Source organism: Pipistrellus kuhlii, unplaced genomic scaffold, assembly GCF_014108245.1.
Source record: "Pipistrellus kuhlii isolate mPipKuh1 unplaced genomic scaffold, mPipKuh1.p scaffold_m20_p_19, whole genome shotgun sequence".
NCBI lineage: Eukaryota > Metazoa > Chordata > Mammalia > Chiroptera > Vespertilionidae > Pipistrellus > Pipistrellus kuhlii.
The window spans coordinates 7,860,833-7,877,147 of record NW_023425504.1 but is presented as its reverse complement, the minus strand read 5'-3'; the positions used below and the strand labels follow the sequence as shown (position 1 = coordinate 7,877,147).

General features: G+C 41.0%; 1 pseudogene; it reads left to right on the top strand.

The window, feature by feature from the left end:
- Positions 1 to 13,171: 13,171 nt before the first annotated feature.
- LOC118722018 lies at positions 13,172 to 13,776 on the top strand (annotated as a pseudogene).
- Positions 13,777 to 16,315: the final 2,539 nt, after the last annotated feature.

The window sequence follows — 16,315 nt, the reverse complement described above, 5'->3', positions numbered from 1 at the left end:
TAAAGATGTGCCCTGCTTTATTAAAAAGCTCAATATGTAAAAATCTTAACACCCCCCCCACCCCCCCCCCCCCACACAAATATCAATGATAAGAGAGGATCATTGATTGGCTGCCTCCTGCTTGGCCCGTACTGGGGTATGTGCCCTGACAGGGAATCAAACCATGATCTCTTGGTTCATAGGTCAAAGCTCAACCACTGAGAAACACCAGCTGGGCTGGATTACACTATTCTTAATTCTAAATTCTTTCACATCCGTGGTCTCATGCAAAGTTTCCAATAACCCTGGGATCGGTATTATTATCTTCACATAGTCCATGTGTATACTGAGAGTCAGAGTTGATAGATGGTCTGCTAAGGTCACATAGCCAGGAGTAGAGCCAGTGCTGAAGACATGTGACCTCAGAGCTCTTTTCTCTCCAACATAATACTTATCAACATCAATGACTCTTAGTAATTTTTTTCCCATCTGCTATATATTAATTGACAACAGATCTTGTGTGTGTGAATCATTGATTTGGGTAATAATGCAGTAATCCTCCTGTCTCAAGAACAGTTTTTCCATGTGTTACATGTTTCCTAGATTAGTTTTTTTTTTTTAATTACCCAGTACATTTTCTTTCAAAGTTATTTACCTTCAAGCCCAGCTGGCATGCCTCAATGGTTTAGCATCGAACTATGAACCAGGAGGTCAGGGTTCTATTCCTGGTCAGGGCACCTGCCTGGGTTGCAGGCTCGATCCCCAGTAGGGGCGTGCAGGAGGCAGCCAATCAATGATTCTTATCATTGATGTTTCTATCTCTCGCCCCTCCCTTCATCTTTGAAATCAATAAAAAGTTATTAAAAATAAGTTTATCAAAAGAGAAGTTATAATTTTATTATTCAGTTTTCCCCAGCACATTATTCTTTCCCTAATGCTTAGCATATAGTATCTTTCATAGAGTAGGGACTCAATAAATATTGAAACTTTTTTAATGGCTCTGTATTCTATTGAACTTGCCATTATTAGAATGTGACATACATAATAAGAGTAATAATAATTTAAACACTTATAGCACTTAACAGTTTGACGCTCTCAATTCCTGACTTTCATGTATGTACAATAGATTGCCTGGATCAGACAGGGGTTGTAGATGAGATATTTGTCAATAGAGAGTCCCCTAACCTGGAGATGGTGGCTATTTAGTGATAACAAGGAAAGGAAACATTGACCTCATACTCTTATGTGGTGACTAACCATCCAGGTTTGCCCAGGACTGCCCTGGTTTTAGCACTGAAAGTCCAGTGTCCCATGAAACCCCTAATTCCCAGGCAAACCAGGAAAGCTAGTCACCCTAGATCACTTTGCATGTATTATCTCATTAACCTTCACAGTAACACTATATAGGAGGTACTATTATTATTGTCATTTTACCAATGATAAATAGAGGTTCAGAGGGGTTAAGTCACATGTCTAGGGTCACAGCTAGGATTTAGTGAAGTTTCAACTCTAGTCCTCCTGACTCCAAAGTTACATGAGGCCTGAATTACTGAAGTCCTCCTGTTACAAAAGACATTCTTTGACTTGCTCAGAGAATTTAAGATAACTGGAAGAAGTGCAAATTGGGATAACTTTCATGGCCTGGAGCTGAAAACTCTGGTTCAGCACAGTCATTCTGGTCAAGGTGTCCATTAAAGCCTTCCAAAGGGAGTAAGCTTTGCAGAGTTACTCCAGAACCTGTTAAATTCATTAGCAAAGGGCAAAATTCCCAGAAGGCTGAAAGAATTTCCTCTGACAACAATATCTAGATAACCTACCAAGTAGTATGGCCGAACTCCACCCAGAGTGGAAATTCAGAATCACAGTCACAGTTTGAGCTAGTTAGTGTTGTTTTTTCCAAATGACCCACAAAGGACCTAGCAGGTAGCACTGTTGCCTTTCATTGGAAAATCAACATCATGACTATTTTCTTATATTTAAGGTATATAAGGCCAGGATCCTATTATAGACTCAAAGTCTTAGGAAATGCAAGGTTGGAAGCTCCAGGATGGAACTTTCAGTAGACATATGAGCAGAAATGGCAAAAGAAGTACATGGAAACAAGTAAACAGGATGTATCAGAAAGAACTAGCAATGCCTTCCAAACCACTGTAAGAGTGTAGGAAACTGTATACTTAAGAGGTGCCACGAGGAACATTCTGGAATCAATAATAAGCACACCATTTAAACATTTCTCAAAAAGCTTAGGTAGGAGTTTGTGTCAACATCCCATCAAAGCAAATTTAATACATACTACCCAAGTGTTCTGCACCATGGTAGGTGGAACAAACCTCAGTGTTAACATGTCTGCTCATATCACTGACGTCAAGTTTGATTTCATCCTCAAAAATTGAAGGTAGGTCTTTCAAGACTCCATTAGCTAATACCATACATATAACCATGCCAGGAGGTTCCAGAAATTCGAGTACACTTTCTTGCTCATGAGCCAACACATTTTGTGAGACAAAAAGAACAATCAACAGATGTTTTAATCAGACAAAAATCCAACCAATGAGTTCTTCAGACTTAATTATTGCAACTTGTTACCTGAAGCTGATGAAGTTGATAATTCTAAATAAACCGAAAAAGCATAATTGCCACCTACTTAAAGGAAAGAGGGCAATACCCATCTCTGTCTACTACAGTGCTTGGCACAGGGAGATCTCATTCAGTAAATTGATATTACTTTTGGCCAACAAATGTAACAAGTAAACTGTATGGATCATTCCTGGATCTCTACCCAAGGCAGGGTTAGCTGCCTTTTTCTAAACTCCCCTGGCTCCTTGGGTTTCCCCTATCATAGTGCTGGTCACACATGTTTATCCCAATGGACTATTTTATCATCTGTCTTTCCCACTAGACTGTGAGCTATGTCTGCCCTGATCATTACTGCACCTCAGTGCCATTTTTATGAATGATTGAATGTATAGAATATTAATTATACTCTATGTTCAAGAAGTACAAGGCTATGGAATACTATATTTGCCACTCTTTCTCCAGGTTTCCTTGCTCAGACAAATCTGTGAACTTAGACAAATAATTTGGCTTCCTGGGAGCCAGCTTCAGTTAGAGCAGTGGACTCAGTGACAGACTTTCAAGGGGGCACAAGGCATTTTCTTACACTAGTACTCTGAGTGATCTAAGGTCGGAGGGAAAAATAGATTGTCCCTTCAGACAAAGTTGACAGGGGAGGCTTAGATCTTGTGATTAGAAGCAGGGCCTTTGGCCTCAGACAGGGCTTAAGGTCAATCTCTAGTATATTCTAACTTTAGACAATTACCTCATCCCTCTAAAGCAGTAGTTCTCAACCTTTCTAATGCCGCGACCCTTTAATACAGTTCCTCATCTTGTAATGACCCCCAACCATAAAATTATTTTTGTTGCTACTTCATAACTAATTTTGCTACTGTTAATGAATCGTAATGTAAATATCTGTGTTTTCCGATGGTCTTAGGCTCTACAGCAGCGGTTCTGTTGAGAACCGCTCGCAGGGTCACCTGCAAACGGTTCTCATGTAAATTTTATATGTAAAAATTTTTATATGTAAAAAATACATGTAAAGTGACTTAGGGTGACTAGTAATTTTGTAACAGTAGCAAAATTACAGTTATGAAGTAGCAATGAAGATAATTTTATGGTTGGGGGTCACCATAACATGAGGAATTGTATTAAAGGGTCGCGACATTAGAAAGGTTGAGAACCACTGCCTTAAGCAAGCAAACTCATGGCCAGCCACGAATTTGACATGCTTGCTGTAAAGCCCCATTTCTTTAATAGGGCTTGTTTTGAATATCTTATCATTGCCATTGACTATGCTCAAGGTGAATTCCTAATTGCTTGTATGTTTAGAATTCTTACAATATTTGAGTAATAAAGACTATGATTTACTGAGCACTCATCATGTGTCAAGCTCTGGCCTAAATGCTTTAGATGCATCATCTCATTGAATCTTCACAATAACCCTTAAAGATAAGGATTTGTGTTGCTATTTTATAGATAAGAAAATTAAAGCTTGGAGTAGTGAAGTAAGTGGCCAGCCCCTGGGGTAGCTGGTAAATTGTAGAGCCAAGATTCAAGCCTGATTTTGTCTGACTTCATACTTCTAACCTCTACACTCAACTGCTGTAGAATAATTAAGGGGTATTAAAATGGAACCTTGTAAAAGCCATATAAATAAATAGAAACCTTTTGCTTTCTCTTAAGAGGCCATTAGTTTCAGCAGCCTTTTGGCATCAAATGGAAAAATAATAAGGTTGGCCCATCAGTACAAGCAGAGAAGGCCACTCTGCCAATAAGCTGGGCCCTTCTTCCCATTGCTAGCTAAAATAATTAGCATCTATTTAATCACTTGAATGATTCTCAACCTGGACTTGTGGATCTTTCATTTGATTTTCTACTTAATTGTAGAACATCAGAATAATATGTAGATAGGACCTTTAAAAACACTACTTTAAAAAAAAGTAGAAGTCTCCAGTTCTCAAATTTGTCAAATTCATTGAGCTTTGTGTGATGGCAGTGGTAAGTTCCGTCCTTCTGTAGGGAGTTTCAACCTCATGGATGCTTTGGCTTAGTTAACATTGGGAATGGCCTTGGTGACTAAAATTGCTCCTGTTGCCCTAGTTTCAGGCCAAAATTTGCAAACTGCTTAGGTTCGGGGAAACATTTTAGTCTGAGTGTGATTTCCACTTCTTTGGGGAGAGGCCAAAAGCTGTGCAAGGTTAGAGATAAAAGGAAACCTGGCCCGGATACGGGGGCATGCATGGAGAGAGATCTATGCTTGGGGTAGGGGATGGGGAATCTCTGCTGCTCTCTGCTGGCCACAGGCTGGTGCTACAGCCGCTGAAAAAGTGACTCATTCAAAGTGCTGCTGCTGGGGCTCCTCTTCCTCTTGCTACTACATGATTACTACCACAAACTAGTAGCACATAGAAAGTGCCCTCCCAATGCCAGGTACTGAACTAGGTGGGGTGGAGACAGATGCGACAAGTTCTGGTCAGTGTTCTTGACAAACTCAATATGGTGGGGAAGACAGATTCCCAGTCACAGAATTATAATAAAGTGCAGTTATTGTCACAATAGAGCAAGGAACAGGATATGTGTGTTCCTTCAATCAGCAGTACTGAGCTCTTATTCTGTGTCAACTTCCAAGTGAGGTTCTGTGAAAACAATAATACCACCTATTTGCATTTTCACAGAGCTTGATGTTTTAAACATTCACTTAGTACACATCTCATTTGGTTATCACAACAAACCTGTGAGAAATGCAGACCAAATATTAATATCCCCATTATTTAGATTAGGAAACTGAGGTTCAGATGGATTGCATGAGGTGCTATATGATATAGAGTTGGCTGTTAGGTTACAGAGCTTGGACTTGACGGCCTGATTTCAAATCCATTCCCATGACTATTGCACCACACTGCTCTGTGCTGCTTACTGAGATGTAAATAGAGTAATGATTGAGGCCAAGTGCTCCTAGCATCCAACCACTCTCTATAGACAGTGCCAGGCAAATTATTTCTCTTTGCTTCATGTTCCCCATCTTTTATTTATTTTTTATTTTTTAATATATTTTTATTGATTTTTTACAGAGAGGAAGAGAGAGGGATAGAGAGTTAGAAACATCGATGAGAGAGAATCATCAATCAGCTGCCTCTTGCACACTCCCTACTGGGGATGTGCCCGCAACCAAGGTACATGCCCTTGACCGGAATCGAATCCGGGACCTTTCAGTCCACAGGCCCATGCCCTATCCACTAAGCCAAACTGGTCCCCCATCTTTTAAATGGGAATGATAGCAGTACTTAACTTATAAGGTTATTATGAGGACTAAATGAGTAAATGCTTATATCAGTAAAATAGTAAACACTTAATAAACATTAGGTCTTAATATCATTCTCAATACATGAGGCAGATAACTTTGGCAACTTGTGAAGAGTCCACTCTAATAGCTCATTTTTCAGTCTTTCAGAGACCATACCTCTTCCTCTTGTCTCTAAGAGTATTGTAGAAATCACAGGGCTACAGAGGGTAGAGGAACAAATTTTGTGCGAGTGAGGTGACCTCTGTCTTTCTAAAGATAAGGAGGAAACTGCCAGAGGGACCAGGACTTGTAAAATAGAATTTTAAAATGTTCATGTTAAACGCAATGTCATTGAGAGGTAATATGTCAATATTGCTCTAGACTCATCAGTGAAAAATCACATGCCACTCATGTCAATGACCAGATTATAGCTTATTAGTATACATCAGCAGTTTAATTAAGTCATATTTTTTAAAATATATTTTTATTGATTTCAGAGAGGAAGGGAGAGGGAGAGAGAAAGAAACATCAGTGAAGAAAGAGAATCGTCAATTGGCTGCCTCCTGCATGTCCCACACTGGGAATCAAGCCTGCAACCCGGGTATGTGTCCTTGACTGGAATCAAACCTGGGACCCTTCAGTCTGCAAGCCAATGCTCTATCCACTAAGCAAAACTGGCCAGGGTAAATTAATTAAGTTGTATTTTAAGAGACGAGATGTTTGGTATGCATTTTAATAATTAGAAATGGCTTTTGTTAACAGGACATTTATCAATAAAGGAAGTTACAATATGTATCCATGTATGCAATTGGAAAATTTTATCTGGCTGAAAATAAGTGAATTTTGTAGCAGAAAAAACAAAAGAATTAAAAAGTGTTTTTAATGAGCCCAGCCAGTGTGGCTCAATGGTTGAGTGTCGACCTATGAACCAAGAGGTCACAGTGCAATTCCCAGTCAGGACACATGCCTGGGTTGTGGGCTCAATCCCAAGTGTGGGAAGTGCAGGGGGCAGCTGATGAATAGTTCTCTCTTATCATTGATGTTTCTATTTCTCTCTTTCCCTCTCACTTCCTATCTGAAATCAATGAAATATAGTTTTAAAATGTTTTTATTGAAGAAGTTACCTTGTTAAAGAGAATTTAAAAATTATAGAGAATTTATCATTGGACAAAATTCATCTTATCCATATCTGCAAAACAAGGGCTGATACCGAGAATGTGGATAAAGAATTAAATAATAGTACTAGAGGCCCAGTGCATGAATTCATGCATGGATGGGATCCAGCCATTCTGGCCCCAATTTGGGCAGATCAGGGCTGGGCCTGTCAGGAGGAGGAGATGGCGGGAGGTTGGCCAGCCATCCTGCCTGGATCAGGGCCCAATCAGGGACCCCAATCAGGACCAGGCCAGCTGGGGGAAGGGGCTGCAGGCAATTGACCAGTGGGGTGTTGGGAGGCTGATTGGGAGCAAGACTGGCCATGGGAAGGGGATGTGGGTGGTGGGCTGACTGGTCCCACCCCCAAATGGGGTGGGGGTGGGGAATGCCGATTAGGGGCCAGTGGCCTGGGGGAGGGGCCATGGGTGGTTGGCTGGCGGGCCCTGCCCCTGATCAATGTGGGGGGGCATATTGGGGCATGGCCAGCTGTGGGGAGGTGCTGCAGAAAGTTGGCTCACCAGTCCAACTCCCTATTGGGGTGGGGGATGTAATAAGAGATAGGCTGGCCAGGGGGAAGGACTGCAGGCTATTGGCCGCCCAGCCCTGCTCCCTACTGGGGTGGGGGGTGCAATCAGGGGTGGGCTGCCTGGGGGGAGGGACTGTGGGCCTATGGTGGGTTTAAGATTTTGAGGAACAGCTAAACAATTTTCCAAAATTAATATGCCAATTTACAACCCCACAAGTAATATATGATGGTCAAAATTCTTTTGGCATCGTTCTTGATTCCTCCCTTTTCCTTAGTTCACATGTTTAATCAATCACCCAAGTCTTGCAATTTAACATCCTAAGGATCTCTCAAAACTGTCTGTTGCTGTCCAGTCCTAGTACTACTGTTTTGATCAGTCCTATGTCATCTCTCATTTGAATATTGCAATAGTCTCTTAATTGGCTCTTGCCTCTGACTGCTCCTCTACTTGCTGTCAGAAAGAGATTTCTAAAACAGGCATCTGACAACATCATGAAATCCTTTAAAGCAGTGGCTCTCAATTCTGGCTATGCATTAGAATCACCAAGACAGATTTAAAATATCCTGATGCTCAGGTTGCACCCAAGACCTATTAAGTCAGAATTTCTGGGGTGGGATCCAGGAATCAATAATGTTAAATCTTTCCAGGTGATTTCAATATGAAGCCAAAACGGAGAAACACTGCTTTTTAGTGGCTTCCTATTGCTCCTAGGATACAGTTTAAGCTTCTTAATGGCCCAGAGGTCCATCATCAGCCCCCTTATATCTGTTTATCTGCATTTCTTGTTCCTCCCTTCCTCACACTAAATATGCCAGCCACACTGATCTGCACATGGTATCCTGTAGAAACATGTTTTTCTTCCCTGTCTCTTCTGCCTGGATCCTCCTACCCAGGTCTCTTCCCCTAGGGAGCTTCTACTTATTCTTTAAGATTCAGCACCTCCAGGCCCATCCATGTTGTCACAAAGGGTAAAATTTTATCTTTTTAGTAACCCATCATGTAAGTGTGCCATACCTATTTTATCCACTCATCTACTGATGGGCTGTTTCCAAATCTTGGGTATCCTATTGTATATAATAAAGAGGTAATATGCAAATTGACCCTCACGCCCTCACAAAGATGGCCACCTCTACATCATCACAAAATGGTCATCACAAGATGGCTGCAACAAGATGGCAGCCCCCACATCGTCACAAGATGGCCAGCAGGGAGGGTAGTTAGGGGTGACCAGGCCTGCAGGATAAGGCAGTTGGGAGTGATCTAGCCTTCAGGGGAGCAGTTAGGGGGTGATCAGGCAGGCAGACAGGCAGGCAGAGTGGTTAGGGACAATCAGGCAGGTAGGCAGGTGAGTGGTTAGGAGCCAGCAGTCCCAGATTTTGAGAGGGATGTCCGACTGCCAGTTTAAGCCTGATCCCCTGGGGTCCCAGATTGGAGAGGGTTCAGGCCAGGCTGAGGGACATGCCCCTTCCCAGTGCACAAATATCATGCACCAGGCCTTTAGTTGTAAATAACACTGCAATGAATGTAGGGTGCATATGTTCTTTCGAATTAGTGTTTTGGGTGAACATTGTGCTAAGTGAAATAAGCCAGTCAGAGAAAGACATATGATTTCACTCATATCTGGAATCTAAGGAACAAACTGAACTAACAAGCAAAATAGAGACAGACTCATAGAGAACAGCTCTCTAGTGAGAGGGGGGGAGAGACTGGGGGTGTTAGGGGATTGAACAATAAAGGAAAAATAAGAGAAAGAATTCATGGACACAGACTACAGTGTGGTGACTGTGTGGGGAGGAGAGTGTGGATGGATGTGGGAGAGGGTACAAGGAGGATAAATGAAATAAAATAAAATTTAATAAAAGGATTCATCACCTCTAAGACTCTTCTTATGCAAGGTTTCTCTTGCTCTAAGTACTCCTTGAGCCCTATTGGAATCATCTTCCCCAGAAGACTGGGACACCCCCCCATCCCCACCCTTTGCTTAACTGATTCAGTCATCTCTCATTAGCACCTGAAACTTATTATGCCCTCTATAAAGAGTTGTTGGGTGAATAAATTAATAAATATCCTCAAAAATATAATATTTATTGTTTGACATCTTAACAGTCAGACAGTGAAGGCAACTGGACAGAATAAATAAATAATGACTTCAACTATGGAGAAAGGGCCTATATGTACACATATAATACCTTAATGAAAAATGGAAAAAAATGGAGGGAAAAAACTCCCCACTAAGAATAGAACTCCCATTTGACCCAGCAATCCCACTTTTAGGAATATATCCAAAAAAACTAGAAACACCAATCATAAAGGATATATGCACCCCTATGTTCATAGCAGCACAATTCGTCATAGCTAAGATTTAGAAACAGTCTAAATGCCCATCAGCAGATGAGTGGATTAGAAAACTATAGTATATCTACACAATGGAACACTACACTGCTATAAAAAAGAAGGAATTCTTACCATTTGCAACAGCATTGATGGACCTGGAGTGTATTATGTTAAGTGAAATAAGTCAGGCAATGAAAGAAAAATACTACACAATTTCACTCATTTATGGAAAATAAAGAACATTATAACCTGATGAGCAAAAACATAGATACAGAGGTAGTAAAGCACCTAAAAGACTCAAATTACAGTGGGAAGGATGGGGAGTGTTGGGGAGGGGAGAAAGTGATCAACCAAAGGATTTGTATGCATGTGTCTAAACACACCAATGGAAACAACATATTGAGGGAATGGGATGAGGGGTGGGTGAGGCTGGGGGAAGGTCAATGCGGGGAAAAGGAGATATATGTACTACTATATGTAATACTTTGTTTTTATTATTATTTATTTTTTATTGATTATAGTATCACATAATTGTCCTCATCCCCCCATTCCCATCCCAAACCCTTCCCTACATATGCCCTCACCTCCCTGTTGTCCATGGCCACTGGCTAGGCCCAAATGGATGCACACAAGTCCTTTGGTTGATCTCTTCCCTTTACCTCCACCCTCCCCTACTTTCCTCTGAGGTTTGAGAGTCTGATCGCTGCTTCTCTTTCTCTGGGTCTGTTTTTGTTCATCAGTGTATGTTGTTCATTATTTCCTCTAGATGTGTGAGATCATGTGATCTAAGAAATACCCTTTTAAGAGCCTAAACTGAGACAAGCCATAATGGTTATGCTGAGAGGTAAAATGAATCAGTCTGTAGTGAGTTCCTTTCTGGGCCAACAGTTCTTTTGAGTCCCAATTTCAATGTCAAATAGTTCCTTATGTGTACATGTCAGCCATGGTATTTCAGATCTGGTTGGTGGACAAATGGTGGTGATGCAAGTCCGACTATCTCTGGTTTGGTCCTGGGCATCCTTCAGTGACATGCAGCTGCTGTCTGCTGATATGGTGAGGCCTTGTCAGCATCTTCCATCTCTGAATTGTTTCTCTTCTGTCTTTATGGCTGGAGCACTTCTGTCTATTCCTCTCTGTTACGGGATTCCACATGGTCTCAGAGTTGTTTTCTGAAAATATACAAACATATTCTCGACCAAAAGTTAATAAAGAGACATTTTCTATAAATTTGACTTGGGATCCTTTTTCATCCCCTCCCCCGCCAAAAAATGATTTTCCTCTGGCTTGTTTTGACACCATGTGTGTATGTTCATGGGTATCTTGCTGTTAGCGTTTCGAATGAAGGTTAATTTTTTGAAGTACAAATATTTTAGATATAAATAATTCGCAGGATATTTTTCCTTACATGATATTCTTCCACTGTCACCCCCTTTTTAAATTTAAATAATAGGAGACTTTTGGAAATTTTATAATGTGGTCTTGATAGCTTTTACATTTTAATTATTTGTGCTAAACTATGACCGCTGTAGGTTCATAACATGTTATGCAATTTTACCATGAGACGCTCTGCCAATAAGAATTTTTGTTAACCCTTCGGGAACAGCTTTTTGTACAGTACAATCAGTTTTTCTAGAATATTCATTTATTTCCATTAGCCACATTAATTTCCTAGGAGAAATTGGCTACTATTCAATTGTCAAATTCAACACCCTAGCAACAATCTTATTTACCATGTGTGTATTAGTGGAATTGATTATTTGCCTTCTTGAGAAGGGCCTGAGCATTCCTGCTACTAGGTTGGATTTAGATATTAATATTAAAAACCTTCTTGCCCACACCATGGGTACAAGACTTCTCAAACAAGTCTTGTTGCAGTGAGAGGGCAGCTGCTGTCAGCCAAGTCTCTGTCTGTTACCTGGGTCCCAATTTGAGCTGTGCATGGGAAGCGAAGTAGCCATGGGGGCAGGAGACCTCCCTCAGAGGGGAGAAGGTTCAGGTGCCTGCCACGTTGCAGGGGTGGTGGTGGTAAGGGTCTGTGCTCCACCTCTGTTGATCCCCAAGTTCTCTCCTGATGGCCCCTCTGTGACTGTGCCTGTCTTAGGTTGTTCCTTCCCTGGGGAATCTTACCCGTATCTGGCTAACTAGCCATCCTCCGGGCCAAGCAGGGTGATGTGAGGTTTAGTTCTGTCTCCTTGGTAGCCTATGCCCTCATGGGCTCCACGCCCAGCACCTGCCTCGGGAACCCCTCACCTGCTGGCGGGGCTCAGGTGCTGATGTCATATTTTTGGCAACCCATGTTTCTTCTCCAGAGAGGGCCCAGCTCCCCACACTGGGCAGGAGAGAGATCCATGGTACCAGCCACCATGGTGCTTAAGCCTCGGCATGAACTGAAAGGTCAGGCAACAGTTGTGGGCACCTGGACCACGAGAAGAGGGTCATTTTTGGCCAAAAAGGCAAGACCGGCCAATACAGAATGTTCAGGTGCCTTCCCAGGGGGCCCTCTGCACAATGGAAGGGATGAAGTCCTTTCATGTCTTTTTTAAATTGCTGCCAGACATTCAAAGGATTGGTTTGTAAGTTTGTTTGGGATAATTATACAATATGCTGTTGTAATTCTAAAATATCTAATACTTTAAACAATAAAAACAAAACATATGTAATACTTTAAACAATAAATAATAACATAAAAAATAAATAATAAAAATATATATAAAAAATAATATTTATTTTACCTAAAAAAAACCTAGACTTTGGGGGGTGATTATTTTCTAGTGTATAAGATGTCAAATTAATAATGTTGTACATGTGAAACTTATGTAATAAAAATTAATTAATTAAATAAAATGAAGTACCAACACTAACAGTAATTTTCTATATTGCATGCCAGCTATAAAAGTATGCAGCATTTGGAAAAACACAAGACTATGTAAGTAATAGAATATTTTATTATTTTAGTAATGCTTTATTGTTGTTTAATTCATAATTTTCACTCAACCTTGGCTATAAGTCGAAAATACCTAGGGAGTTAAAAATACCAATACCTATAAGTAAATCAATCAATCAATCAATCAGAAAAATTACTTATTTAAATAAATACATTTTAAAATATTCCTGCTTGCTGCAACCGGTTTGGCTCAGTGGTAGAGCATCGGTCTGGGTCTGCGGACTCAAAGGTCCCGGGTTCGATTCCGGTCAGGGGCATGTACGTTGGTTGCAGGCACATCCCCAGTGGGGGGTGTGCAGGAGGCAGCTGGTCGATGTTTCTCTCTCATCGACGTTTCTGGCTCTCTGTCTCTCTCAATAAAATATATTTTAAAAAAATAAATAAAAATAAAATATTCCTGCTCTCTGTCTTCTCTGCACTGGGAGCAGCTCCCCTCATCCCCTGAAAATGTATTCCTGCACCAAGTTTGTCTCCACCCCCTCCTTGGTCAGGAGCGCCTCTCAGCTGAGCCGGTCAATGTCTGCAATGGTGCTGAAATGACCAGAGACACTGACAGATGAGAGCCGCAGCAGCTTGGCAGCCCCATGTCCCCTGACCTCGCTTGTTTCTAGCTGCAGCTTCCAAACCAGTGCCATTTAAAGGGACATCGACATAGCAGCCAAGATCATTGGGGCTGAGGCTGCCACAGTAGGAGTGGCAGACTCTGGGGCTGGAATTGGGACTGTGTTTGGGAGCCTCATCATTGGTTATGCCAGGAACCCTTCTCTGAACCAACAGCTCTCCTAAGCCATTCTGGGCTTTGCCCTCTTAGAGGCCATGGGGCTCTTCTGCCTGATGGTGGCCTTTCTCATCCTCTTCGCCATGTGAAGGAGCTGTCTCCACCTCCCATAGTTCTTTTTCCCATGTCTTGTCTGCCCTGTATGTTCCTTTTCCTATACCTCCCTTGGCAGCCTGGAGAAAGTGGTTGGCTCAGGGTTTGACAAAAGGAAGACAAATAAATAAATACTGTATTAATAATAAAAAAATAAAATAAAATAAAATATTCATTTCCCAGAGATTTTTATTTCACCCATTTAGAGCATAGCCTGGACATTAAGAGTTTTTAAATCTCTGCAGATTATTCTAATATGCAGGCAAAATTGAGACCGCTTGCCTTAGGTTTACTTCCTAGATACCAAATTCACTTCCCATGACTTGGTTCTGGGCAGTTGACATTGGCAATGCTATGACTTGGTATCTTATAATAGCTTTAGTCTCCCAATCAGGGCTTCCACTTAGGCTATTCTAAGGGCATTATTTTGGAATGATAGCTGACCACCTCTAGGAGTTTCCTTCCCCCCAGCCTTTGAGAGTTTATTCCTATTATTCCACCTGTATTTGCAAGGATTCTGAAGCCCACTCTTCTTTGCAACTTGGCCTTTTAAAAATCACCCCTTCCAGTAGAAACTGGTTTGGCTCAGTGGATGGATCCTCGGCCTGAGGACTGAGGGGTTCCAGGTTTGATTCTAATCAAGGGTATGTACCTTGGTTGCGGGCACATCCCCAGTAGGGGGTGTGCAGGAGGCAGCTGATGGATGTTTCTCTCATTCATGTTTCTACTGTAACTCTCTATCCCTCTCTCTTCCTCTTTGTAAAAAAAATCAATAAAATATGTTTTAAAAATAAATAAAATAAAAATCACCCCTTCTGGCTTTAATTTTTGGCTTGCTCTTTCTGTGTCCAAACTGAAAACTCAAAATGAGAGAAACCCACACTACAGAGTGAGTTGCTGGGGTTTGGTGCCAAAGTCTAAACGCCCACTTTCCAATCAAGAGTGACTAAACTATGAAGTAGCACAACCCAACCCCCCCCTTTTTAGTTCCTCACAGTGCCTGCTATCACCGATTTTATAGTTAGTAGTTGATTAGCATAAAAAAGATCTTCCTTTCTGAATGAGGCCTCACAATTGTGCTTTTCATCTTCTTACCTAAATTGCAGAACAATTTAGGGTTTTGGTTTGCTTGCTTGCTTGCTTTTTGTTTTTACTCAAACTCATTTTGAACAAAGTAGCTTGAAAACAGTGTTAGGCTGTTTCTGCGTACAAATAGAAGAGCACCTCTTTAAGCTTGTCTTTTTGTCAATGTAAAAAACATTCAAACCTATGAAGTTTATTTGAGACAAACTTGACAATGGCCAGGAAGCAAAGTCTCAAAGGATTGAGATAATGCTCCAGAGAATGGCAGTTTTGCAACTTATCTTATACTTTACAATCAAAAGAGGAGATATGTAAATTACATGAAATCCATTGGTAATAGATTAGGGGTGAAAGTAAGCAAAGCAGGGATATTCTGGGATTGGGTAAAAAGTAAAATTAGATAAACACATACTTCTTTTACATTAAGTGGGTGTTGAATAGTGAACAGTCAACAACACAATGACAATGAGAGGGACTTGTGCTCTCTGCAGAGTGGTGCCTGTACTTTGAGGGGTCTGGAAAAGGAAAATTACTTTGTTAGCCAACGATATGTTATCGTAGATGCAAAAAAGACAATAGACAGGGCTCAGTTAAGATAAATATTGACCTTTATCAGGGAAGATACCAGCCTAGGACATGACTATCCACCACAACTGCTTTTGGTTTTACAAGTTTTAATTTCAGACCATCCTTTGTGATTACTTCAGGTCTCTGAGTTTGCAAGGCTGCCATGTAGGCATTCCCTGAGCTAGTCAGGTTAGCATGACTCCCTTTTTTCATGCAGTTTCCAAGAGTGGTAGAAAAATGACTTTTTCCTATTGTATGAAAAGATCAACAGCCATGGTGGACCAAGGCTCAAGATTCACATAAAGGAAACTGGACCCAATTTTCCATGTGACATTGAGTTTTTATTCCAAGGTCAGGGTTTACTAAGTCAGAACTCTCTTGTTTTAAGGGAAAGTGTGGTTTCTACATATTGGATTTTCAGGGTTCATTACTGGCCAACACAGAAGTACCACTGCAACTCTCTCCTTGAGAAGGTTCCTACCACAAAACATCCCACTTCCTTTTCAAAATTTACTTATTTTGCTTATCAGCAAGAAATAAAAATGTCTTGTTCAGTTCTCTATGATCATTTTCCTAACTCAGCAACTTAATGCACCTTTGTCACTTTGATTTATTCAAATGACTTGAAATGTCAACCTTTTGAAGAGCTATAGGGGAATGTGGGTAGTGTCACCCACTGCCCTGAAAAAGCAATGGATTTCAACTCTGAATGGATGTCGGAGAGGCGCAAAGCTCAGCCCATAGGATTTCTTCCTGCCATGCTTCTCAATGGAGCGATTCATTTGAGCACACTTATTGAGGAAGTCATGTTTCCTGCCAGTTTGAATAGTACCATCTTGGCAACAAAGTAAATAGTCTCTGAGACACTTTTCCTCTATCTGATTTCTCAGATACCTACAGCATAATTTTTATTATTTTTTAACTTTTTTGATTATAGTTTACATTCAATATCATTCTGTATTAGTTTCAGATGTACAGCAAAGTGGTTAGAAAAATCATGTGCTTTATGGAGT